This window comes from Oncorhynchus nerka, linkage group LG24, assembly GCF_034236695.1.
Source record: "Oncorhynchus nerka isolate Pitt River linkage group LG24, Oner_Uvic_2.0, whole genome shotgun sequence".
Classification (NCBI taxonomy): Eukaryota; Metazoa; Chordata; class Actinopteri; order Salmoniformes; family Salmonidae; genus Oncorhynchus; species Oncorhynchus nerka.
The window spans coordinates 98,745,296-98,755,295 of NC_088419.1; the positions used below are offsets into that span (position 1 = coordinate 98,745,296).

A 10,000-nucleotide genomic window follows, 5' to 3' on the forward strand; every position below is an offset into this window, starting at 1 on the left:
CAACACATCCCCACGGGGTTAAGGGATCTATTGTTCCCTGGGTGCATCTACATCCCTCGCCGCTGGACACCCAGATATCACCCGCACCATTCAATTCAAAAGTACTGCTAGCCCACCTTGGCGCAGGACATCACCCACTATGTCAACACTTGCTTCGTATGTGCCCAAACCAAATCTCCCCGGCACGTTCCAGCAGGGTAAAAATTCCTTTCCCTTCCCGTGCCTCAGCGGCCTTGGTCCCATCTGTCCATAGATGTTGTTACTGAGATCCCTGCTTCTGATGGTTTCACTACAATTATGGTTGTTGTGGACAGATTCTCTAAATTGTATTCCTCTCTCTGGTCTCCCTACCTCTCTCTGGTCTCTCTACCTCTCTCTCGTCTCCCTACCTCTCTCTGGTCTCCCTACCTCTCTCTGGTCTCCCTAACTCTCTGGTCTCCACATCCGGATACCAGCCTCAGTCCAACGGGCAGGTGGAGAGGATCAATTACAACTCCCCACAAACCACCAGATCAAAACCTCTTTTCATGTTTCCCTCCTCAGGCCGGTGATTCCTGGTCCTCTAGCTGATGCCGTCCCCCAAGAGACCCCTCCGCCTCCCCTGGACATCGAGGGAAGGCTATGCCGTCAGATCCCTCCTAGACTGCCGACGTCATGGGGATCGGCCCAGTACCTGGTGGACTGGGAGGGTTAAAGTCCAGAGGAGCGCTGTTGGGTTCCCGTAGATGACATTGTAGATCCCAACATAACCCGAGATTTCCACCTTCGCCATCCAGACTGGTCTGTTCCTCGCCCTCGGGGCCATCCCCCTGGCCAGCGACGTTCGACTCATTACACACACCTGACAGCCAATCATTACACATACCTGACAACCAATCATTACACATACCTGACAACCAATCATTTCATACACCTGACAACCAATCATTACACACACCTGACAACCAATCATTACACACACCTGACAACCAATCATTACACACACACCTGACAACCAATCATTACACACACCTGACAACCAATCATTACACACACCTGACAACCAATCATTACACACACCTGACAACCAATCATTACACACACCTGACAACCAATCATTACGCAAACCTGACAACCCTCATTACAGCAAACCTGACAACCAATCATTACCACATACCTGACAACCCTCATTACAGCAAACCTGCGCCCCATCCCCATCACCCCATCATCCAATCACCCCATCACTCCCTCATCCCATCACTCCCATCACTCCCTCATCCCATCACTCCATCATCCCATCACCCCATCACTCCCTCATCCCATCACCCCATCACTCCCTCATCCCATCACCCCATCATCCCATCACCCCTCATCCCATCACTCCCATCACCCCCCAATCACCCCATCATCCCATCACCCCATCATCCCATCATCCCATCACCCCATCACCCCATCATCCCTATCACCCCATCATCCCATCACCCCATCATCCCATCATCCCAATCATCCCATCATCCCTATCATCCCATCATCCATCATCCCATCACCCCATCACCCCATCACCCCATCATCCCATCATCCCTATCATCCCATCACCCCATCATCCCATCACCCCATCATCCCATCACCCCATCATCCCATCATCCCATCACCCCATCATCCCATCATCCCATCATCCCATCATCCCTATCATCCCATCACCCCATCATCCCATCACCCCATCATCCCATCACCCCATCATCCCATCATCCCATCACCCCATCATCCCATCACCCCATCATCCCATCACCCCATCATCCCATCACCCCATCATCCCATCACCCCATCATCCCATCACCCCATCATCCCTATCATCCCATCATACCATCACTCCCATCATCCCATCATCCCATCATACCATCACTCCCATCATCCCATCATCCCATCATCCCTATCAGCCAATCATCCCATCACTCCCATCATACCATCATCCCATCATCCCATCACCCCATCATCCCGTCATCCCATCACCCCATCATCCCATCATCCCATCACCCCATCATCCCATCACCCCATCATCCCATCATCCCATCACCCCATCATCCCATCACCCCATCATCCCTATCAGCCAATCATCCCATCACTCCCATCATACCATCATCCCATCATACCATCACTCCCATCATCCATCATCATACCATCACTCCCATCATCCCATCACTCCTATCAGCCAATCATCCCATCACTCCCATCATACCATCATCCCATCATACCATCACTCCCATCATACCATCATCCCATCACCCCATCATCCCTATCATCCCATCATACCATCACTCCCATCATCCCATCATCCCATCATACCATCACTCCCATCATCCCATCACTCCTATCAGCCAATCATCCCATCACTCCCATCATACCATCATCCCATCATACCATCACTCCCATCATCCCATCACTCCTATCAGCCAATCATCCCATCACTCCCATCATACCATCATCCCATCATCCCATCACTCCCATCATCCCATCATCCCATCACTCCTATCAGCCAATCATCCCATCACTCCCATCATACCATCAATCCCATCATACCATCACTCCCATCATACCATCATCCCATCATCCCATCATACCATCATCCCATCATACCATCACTCCCAAGCATCTCTCATCTAATCCATAAGAGTCTAAACCCTATTAATGTGTAGCCCAAATTGTTTGTACTCCACAGACAGAAGTTGGCAGATCGGCTGTACCGACTACAGACGAGTAACAAGACGCAAAGCAAATCAGAGAACACCATCGTGTTGGTGAGAGTTTCATCTTACCAGCTCGTAGAGAGGATATGGAGAGGTTTGATAGGCTGGTTTAAAACCAACTCTTAGAGACGATCTGAAAGGGTTTTGATAGGCTGGTTTAAAACCAGCCCTTAGAGACGATCTGAAAGGGTTTTGATAGGCTGGTTTAAAACCAGCTCTTAGAGACGATCTGAAAGGGTTTTGATAGGCTGGTTTAAAACCAGCTCTTAGAGACGATCTGAAAGGGTTTTGATAGGCTGGTTTAAAACCAACTCTTAGAGACGATCTGAAAGGGTTTTGATAGGCTGGTTTAAAACCAGCCCTTAGAGACGATCTGAAAGGGTTTTGATAGGCTGGTTTAAAACCAGCCCTTAGAGACGATCTGAAAGGGTTTTGATAGGCTGGTTTAAAACCAGCCCTTAGAGACGATCTGAAAGGGTTTTGATAGGCTGGTTTAAAACCAGCCCTTAGAGACGATCTGAAAGGGTTTTGATAGGCTGGTTTAAAACCAGCCCTTAGAGACGATCTGAAAGGGTTTTGATAGGCTGGTTTAAAACCAGCTCTTAGAGACGATCTGAAAGGGTTTTGATAGGCTGGTTTAAAACCAGCCCTTAGAGACGATCTGAAAGGGTTTTGATAGGCTGGTTTAAAACCAGCCCTTAGAGACGATCTGAAAGGGTTTTGATAGGCTGGTTTAAAACCAGCCCTTAGAGACGATCTGAAAGGGTTTTGATAGGCTGGTTCAAAACCAGCTGCTAGAGACGATCTGAAAGGGTTTTGATAGGCTGGTTCAAAACCAGCTGCTAGAGACGATCTGAAAGGGTTTTGATAGGCTGGTTTAAAACCAGCCCTTAGAGACGATCTGAAAGGGTTTTGATAGGCTGGTTTAAAACCAGCCCTTAGAGACGATCTGAAAGGGTTTTGATAGGCTGGTTTAAAACCAGCCCTTAGAGACGATCTAAAAGGGTTTTGATAGGCTGGTTCAAAACCAGCTGCTAGAGACGATCTGAAAGGGTTTTGATAGGCTGGTTTAAAACCAGCCCTTAGAGACGATCTGAAAGGGTTTTGATAGGCTGGTTCAAAACCAGCTGCTAGAGACGATCTGAAAGGGTTTTGATAGGCTGGTTTAAAACCAGCCCTTAGAGACGATCTGAAAGGGTTTTGATAGGCTGGTTTATAACCAACCCTTAGAGACGATCTGAAAGGGTTTTGATAGGCTGGTTTAAAACCAGCCCTTAGAGACGATCTGAAAGGGTTTTGATAGGCTGGTTTAAAACCAGCCCTTAGAGACGATCTGAAAGGGTTTTGATAGGCTGGTTTAAAACCAGCTCTTAGAGACGATCTGAAAGGGTTTTGATAGGCTGGTTTAAAACCAGCTGTTAGAGACGATCTGAAAGGGTTTTGATAGGCTGGTTTAAAACCAGCCCTTAGAGACGATCTGAAAGGGTTTTGATAGGCTGGTTTAAAACCAGCCCTTAGAGACGATCTGAAAGGGTTTTGATAGGCTGGTTTAAAACCAGCTCTTAGAGACGATCTGAAAGGGTTTTGATAGGCTGGTTTAAAACCAGCTCTTAGAGACGATCTGAAAGGGTTTTGATAGGCTGGTTTAAAACCAGCCCTTAGAGACGATCTGAAAGGGTTTTGATAGGCTGGTTTAAAACCAGCTGTTAGAGACGATCTGAAAGGGTTTTGATAGGCTGGTTTAAAACCAACCCTTAGAGACGATCTGAAAGGGTTTTGATAGGCTGGTTTAAAACCAGCTCTTAGAGACGATCTGAAAGGGTTTTGATAGGCTGGTTTAAAACCAACCCTTAGAGACGATCTGAAAGGGTTTTGATAGGCTGGTTCAAAACCAGCTGTCCAAAATGCTTCTAAACAGCTTGTACTCCCGAGCCAAAATAATCCTGAACAGTTAATCAAACACACACACTGCTGCTAGTTTAATAACTCTAGCTACATAATTAATTACCTCAATTACTAAGACAGCGGTCCCCCCCCCCCCCGCAAAATTACACATTGACTCTGTACCGTAACACCCTGTATATAGCCTCCACATTGACTCTGTAACGTAATACCCTGTATATAGCCTCCACATTGACTCTGTACCGGTACCCCCTGTATACAGCCTCCACATTGACTCTGTACCGTAATACCCTGTATATAGCCTCCACATTGACTCTGTACCGGTACCCCCTGTATATAGCCTCCACATTGACTCTGTACCGGTACCACCTGTATATAGCCTCCACATTGACTCTGTACCGGTACCACCTGTATATAGCCTCCACATTGACTCTGTACCGGTACCCCCTGTATATAGCCTCCACATTGACTCTGTACCGGTACCCCCTGTATATAGCCTCCACATTGACTCTGTACCGGTACCCCCTGTATATAGCCTCCACACTGACTCTGTACCGGTACCCCCTGTATATAGCCTCCACACTGACTCTGTACCGGTACCCCCTGTATATAGCCTCCACACTGACTCTGTACCGGTACCCCCTGTATATAGCCTCCACATTGACTCTGTACCGTAACACCCTGTATATAGTCTCCACATTGACTCTGTACCGGTACCCCCTGTATATAGCCTCCACACTGACTCTGTACCGGTACCCCCTGTATATAGCCTCCACACTGACTCTGTACCGTAACACCCTGTATATAGCCTCCACACTGACTCTGTACCGGTACCCCCTGTATATAGCCTCCACATTGACTCTGTACCGTAACACCCTGTATATAGTCTCCACATTGACTCTGTACCGGTACACCCTGTATATAGCCTCCACATTGACTCTGTACCGTAATACCCTGTATATAGCCTCCACATTGACTCTGTACCGGTACCCCTGTATATAGCCTCCACATTGACTCTGTACGGTACCCCTGTATATAGCCTCCACATTGACTCTGTACCGTAATACCCTGTATATAGCCTCCACATTGACTCTGTACCGTAATACCCTGTATATAGCCTCCACATTGACTCTGTACCGTAATACCCTGTATATAGTCTCCACATTGACTCTGTACCGTAACACCCTGTATATAGCCTCCACATTGACTCTGTACCGTAATACCCTGTATATAGCCTCCACATTGACTCTGTACCGTAATACCCTGTATATAGTCTCCACATTGACTCTGTACCGGTACCCCTGTATATAGCCTCCACATTGACTCTGTACCGTAATACCCTGTATATAGCCTCCACATTGACTCTGTACCGGTACCCCTGTATATAGCCTCCACATTGACTCTGTACCGTAACACCCTGTATATAGCCTCCACATTGACTCTGTACCGTAATACCCTGTATATAGCCTCCACATTGACTCTGTACCGTAATACCCTGTATATAGCCTCCACATTGACTCTGTACCGTAATACCCTGTATATAGCCTCCACATTGACTCTGTACCGGTACCCCTGTATATAGCCTCCACATTGACTCTGTACCGTAACACCCTGTATATAGCCTCCACATTGACTCTGTACCGTAATACCCTGTATATAGCCTCCACATTGACTCTGTACCGTAATACCCTGTATATAGCCTCCACATTGACTCTGTACCGTAATACCCTGTATATAGCCTCCACATTGACTCTGTACCGGTACCCCCTGTATATAGCCTCCACATTGACTCTGTACCGTAATACCCTGTATATAGCCTCCACATTGACTCTGTACCGTAATACCCTGTATATAGCCTCCACATTGACTCTGTACCGTAATACCCTGTATATAGCCTCCACATTGACTCTGTACCGTAATACCCTGTATATAGCCTCCACATTGACTCTGTACCGTAATACCCTGTATATAGCCTCCACATTGACTCTGTACCGTAATACCCTGTATATAACCTGATATTGATATTGATATTGACATGATATTATTGTTGTTGTTGTGTTAGTGGTTGATTCGCAGCAGATCAAAGCGTGTGACAGAATGCTACTTGGCACAGCCAGAAAGGTATAGAGTATAACTGGATCCTACTTGGCCCAGCCAGGAAGATATAGAGTATGACAGGATGCTACTTGGCCCAGCCAGGAAGATATAGAGTATGACAGGATGCTACTTGGCCCAGCCAGGAAGATATAGAGTATGACAGGATGCTACTTGGCCCAGCCAGGAAGATATAGAGTATGACAGGATGCTACTTGGCCCAGCCAGGAAGATATAGAGTATGACAGGATGCTACTTGGCCCAGCCAGGAAGATATAGAGTATGACAGGATGCTACTTGGCCCAGCCAGGAAGATTTAGAGTATGACAGGATTCTACTTGGCCCAGCCAGGAAGATAGAGAGTATCACAGGATGCTACTATGCCCAGCCAGGAAGATATAGAGTATGACAGGATGCTACTTGGCCCAGCCAGTAAGATATAGAGTATGACAGGATGCTACTTGGCCCAGCCAGGAAGATATAGAGTATGATAGGATGCTACTTGGCCCAGCCAGGAAGATATAGAGTATGACAGGATGCTACATGGCCCAGACAGTAAGATATAGAGTATGACATGAATCTACTTGGCCCAGCCAGGAAGATATAGAGTATGACAGGATTCTACTTGGCCCAGCCAGGAAGATATAGAGTATGACAGGATCCTACTTGGCCCAGCCAGGAAGATATAGAGTATGACAGGATGCTACATGGCCCAGCCAGTAAGATATAGAGTATGACAGGATGCTACATGGCCCAGCCAGTAAGATATAGAGTATGACAGGATGCTACATGGCCCAGCCAGGAAGATATAGAGTAGTTTCACGTTAACTGGTGTAAGGTAAAGGAACAAAACAACCTCTCATCTTCTCTCTCCTCTCTATAACAGAAGCAACCTCTCCTCTCTATAACAGAAGCAACATCTTCTCTCTCCTCTCTATAACAGAAGCAACATCTCCTCTCTATAACAGAAGCAACCTCTCCTCTCTCCTCTCTATAACAGAAGCAACATCAGGTTGTTTTCTATAGTTACTCAGAGTGAGACTCAGGTTGTTTTCTATAGTTACTCAGAGTGAGACTCAGGTTGTTTTCTATAGCTACTCACAGAGTGAGACTCAGGTTGTTTTCTATAGTTACTTGCAGAGTGAGTGAGACAACATTTAGGCCTATCAATGGAAATGGCTGGCCTATATTCCTGCTGCGTGAGAAACCTCTACGTATCCACAGACACATTCCCATCATAGTGATTAACGAGCTGCAACAAATACTCAAACTGGACAGTTTGATCTCCATCTCTTCATTCAAAGACTCAATCATGGACACTCTTACTGACAGTTGTGGCTGCTTTGTGTGATGTATTGTTGTCTCTACCTTCTTGCCCTTTGTGCTGTTGTCTGTACCCAATAATGTTTGTACCATGTTTTGTGCTGCTACCATGTTGTGTTGCTACCATGCTGTTGTCATGTTGTGTTGCTACCATGCTGTTATCATGTTGTGCTGCTACCATGTTGTGTTGTCATGTGTTGCTGCCATGCTGTGTAGTCATGTGTTGCTACCATGCTGTGCTGCTACCATGTTGTGTTGCTACCATGCTGTTATCATGTTGTGTTGCTACCATGTTGTGCTGTTATCATGTTGTGTTGCTACCATGTTGTGCTGTTATCATGTTGTGTTGCTACCATGTTGTGCTGCTACCATGCTGTGCTGCTACCATGTTGTGTTGCTACCATCCTGTTATCATGTTGTGCTGCTACCATGCTGTGCTGTTACCATGTTGTGTTGCTACCATCCTGTTATCATGTTGTGTTGCTACCATCCTGTTACCATGCTGTGTTGCTGCCATGCTGTGTTGTCATGTGTTGCTGTGTTGTCATGTGTTTCTGTCTTAGGTCTCTCTTTATGTAGTGATGTGTCTCTCTTGTCGTGATGTGTGTTTTGTCCTATATTCATATTTTATTTTTAATCCCAGGTTGTGCTGGAGGCCATGTTGACTTTGCTACCATCCTGTAAATAAGAATTTGGTTTTAATTAACTGACTTGCCTAGTTAAATAAAAAATAAATAAAAAATACAACTAAGTGAGCGGACTATTATTATAAGCCAAATTAAATGTTTCTGTGTCAACCTAATGAAAATATAATGACGCTCAATTTCCAAAACATCTTCTGGGAGTGAATAGGTTGTGTGCACAACAGTTAATGAACTGTTGGTAGTATCAGGTTTTAACAGGGCCTATAGTCAGGGCTTATTGAACTGTTGGTATATTCAGGTTTTAACAGGGCCTATAGTCAGGGCTTATTGAACTGTTGGTAGTATCAGGTTTTAACAGGGCCTATAGTCAGGGCTTATTGAACTGTTGGTATATTCAGGTTTTAACAGGGCCTATAGTCAGGGCTTATTGAACTGTTGGTAAAATAGGTTTTAACACAACTATAGTCAGGGCTATTGAATTATAATCAGGTTTTAAAGGGCTTATTGAACTGTTGGTAGTATCAGGTTTTAAAGGGCCTATAGTCAGGGCTTATTGAACTGTTGGTAGGTATCAGGTTTTAACAGGGCCTAACAGGGCTTATTGAACTGTTGGTAGTATCAGGTTTTAACAGGGCCTATAGTCAGGGCTTATTGAACTGTTGGTAGTATCAGGTTTTAACAGGGCTTATTGAACTGTTGGTAGTATCAGGTTTTAACAGGGCCTACAGTCAGGGCTTATTGAACTGTTGGTGATATCAGGTTTTAACAGGGCCTACAGTCAGGGCTTATTGAACTGTTGGTAGTATCAGGTTTTAACAGGGCCTACAGTCAGGGCTTATTGAACTGTTGGTGGTATCAGGTTTTAACAGGGCTTAATGAACTGTTGGTAGAATCAGGTTTTAAGTCAGGGCTTATTGAACTGTTGTTATATTCAGGTTTTAACAGTCAGGGCTTATTGAACTGTTACTATCAGAAACAGAACCTTATTATAATTACAGGTTTTAACAAGAACCATGTATAATTACATTACTATAGACCATGTATAATTACGTTACTATGGTAACAGAACCTTCAACCATGTATAATTACTATAGTAACAGAACCTACAACCTGTAGTAACAGAACCTACAACCATGTATAATTACATTACTATAGTAACAGAACCTACAACCATGTATAATTACATTACTATAGTAACAGAACCTTCAACCATGTATAATTACATTACTATAGTAACAGAACCTCCAACCATGTATAATTACGTTACTATAGTAACAGAACATACAACCATGAATAATTACATTACTATAGTAA

The 10,000-nt window shown here is 45.2% G+C and overlaps 1 protein-coding gene across 1 annotated transcript in view; it reads right to left on the bottom strand.

Moving 5' to 3' along the window:
- oca2 (oculocutaneous albinism II) overlaps positions 1-10,000 on the bottom strand; it is a 178,599-nt gene that overhangs the window by 44,310 nt on the left and 124,289 nt on the right. The gene's annotated exons all lie outside the window — the stretch shown is intronic.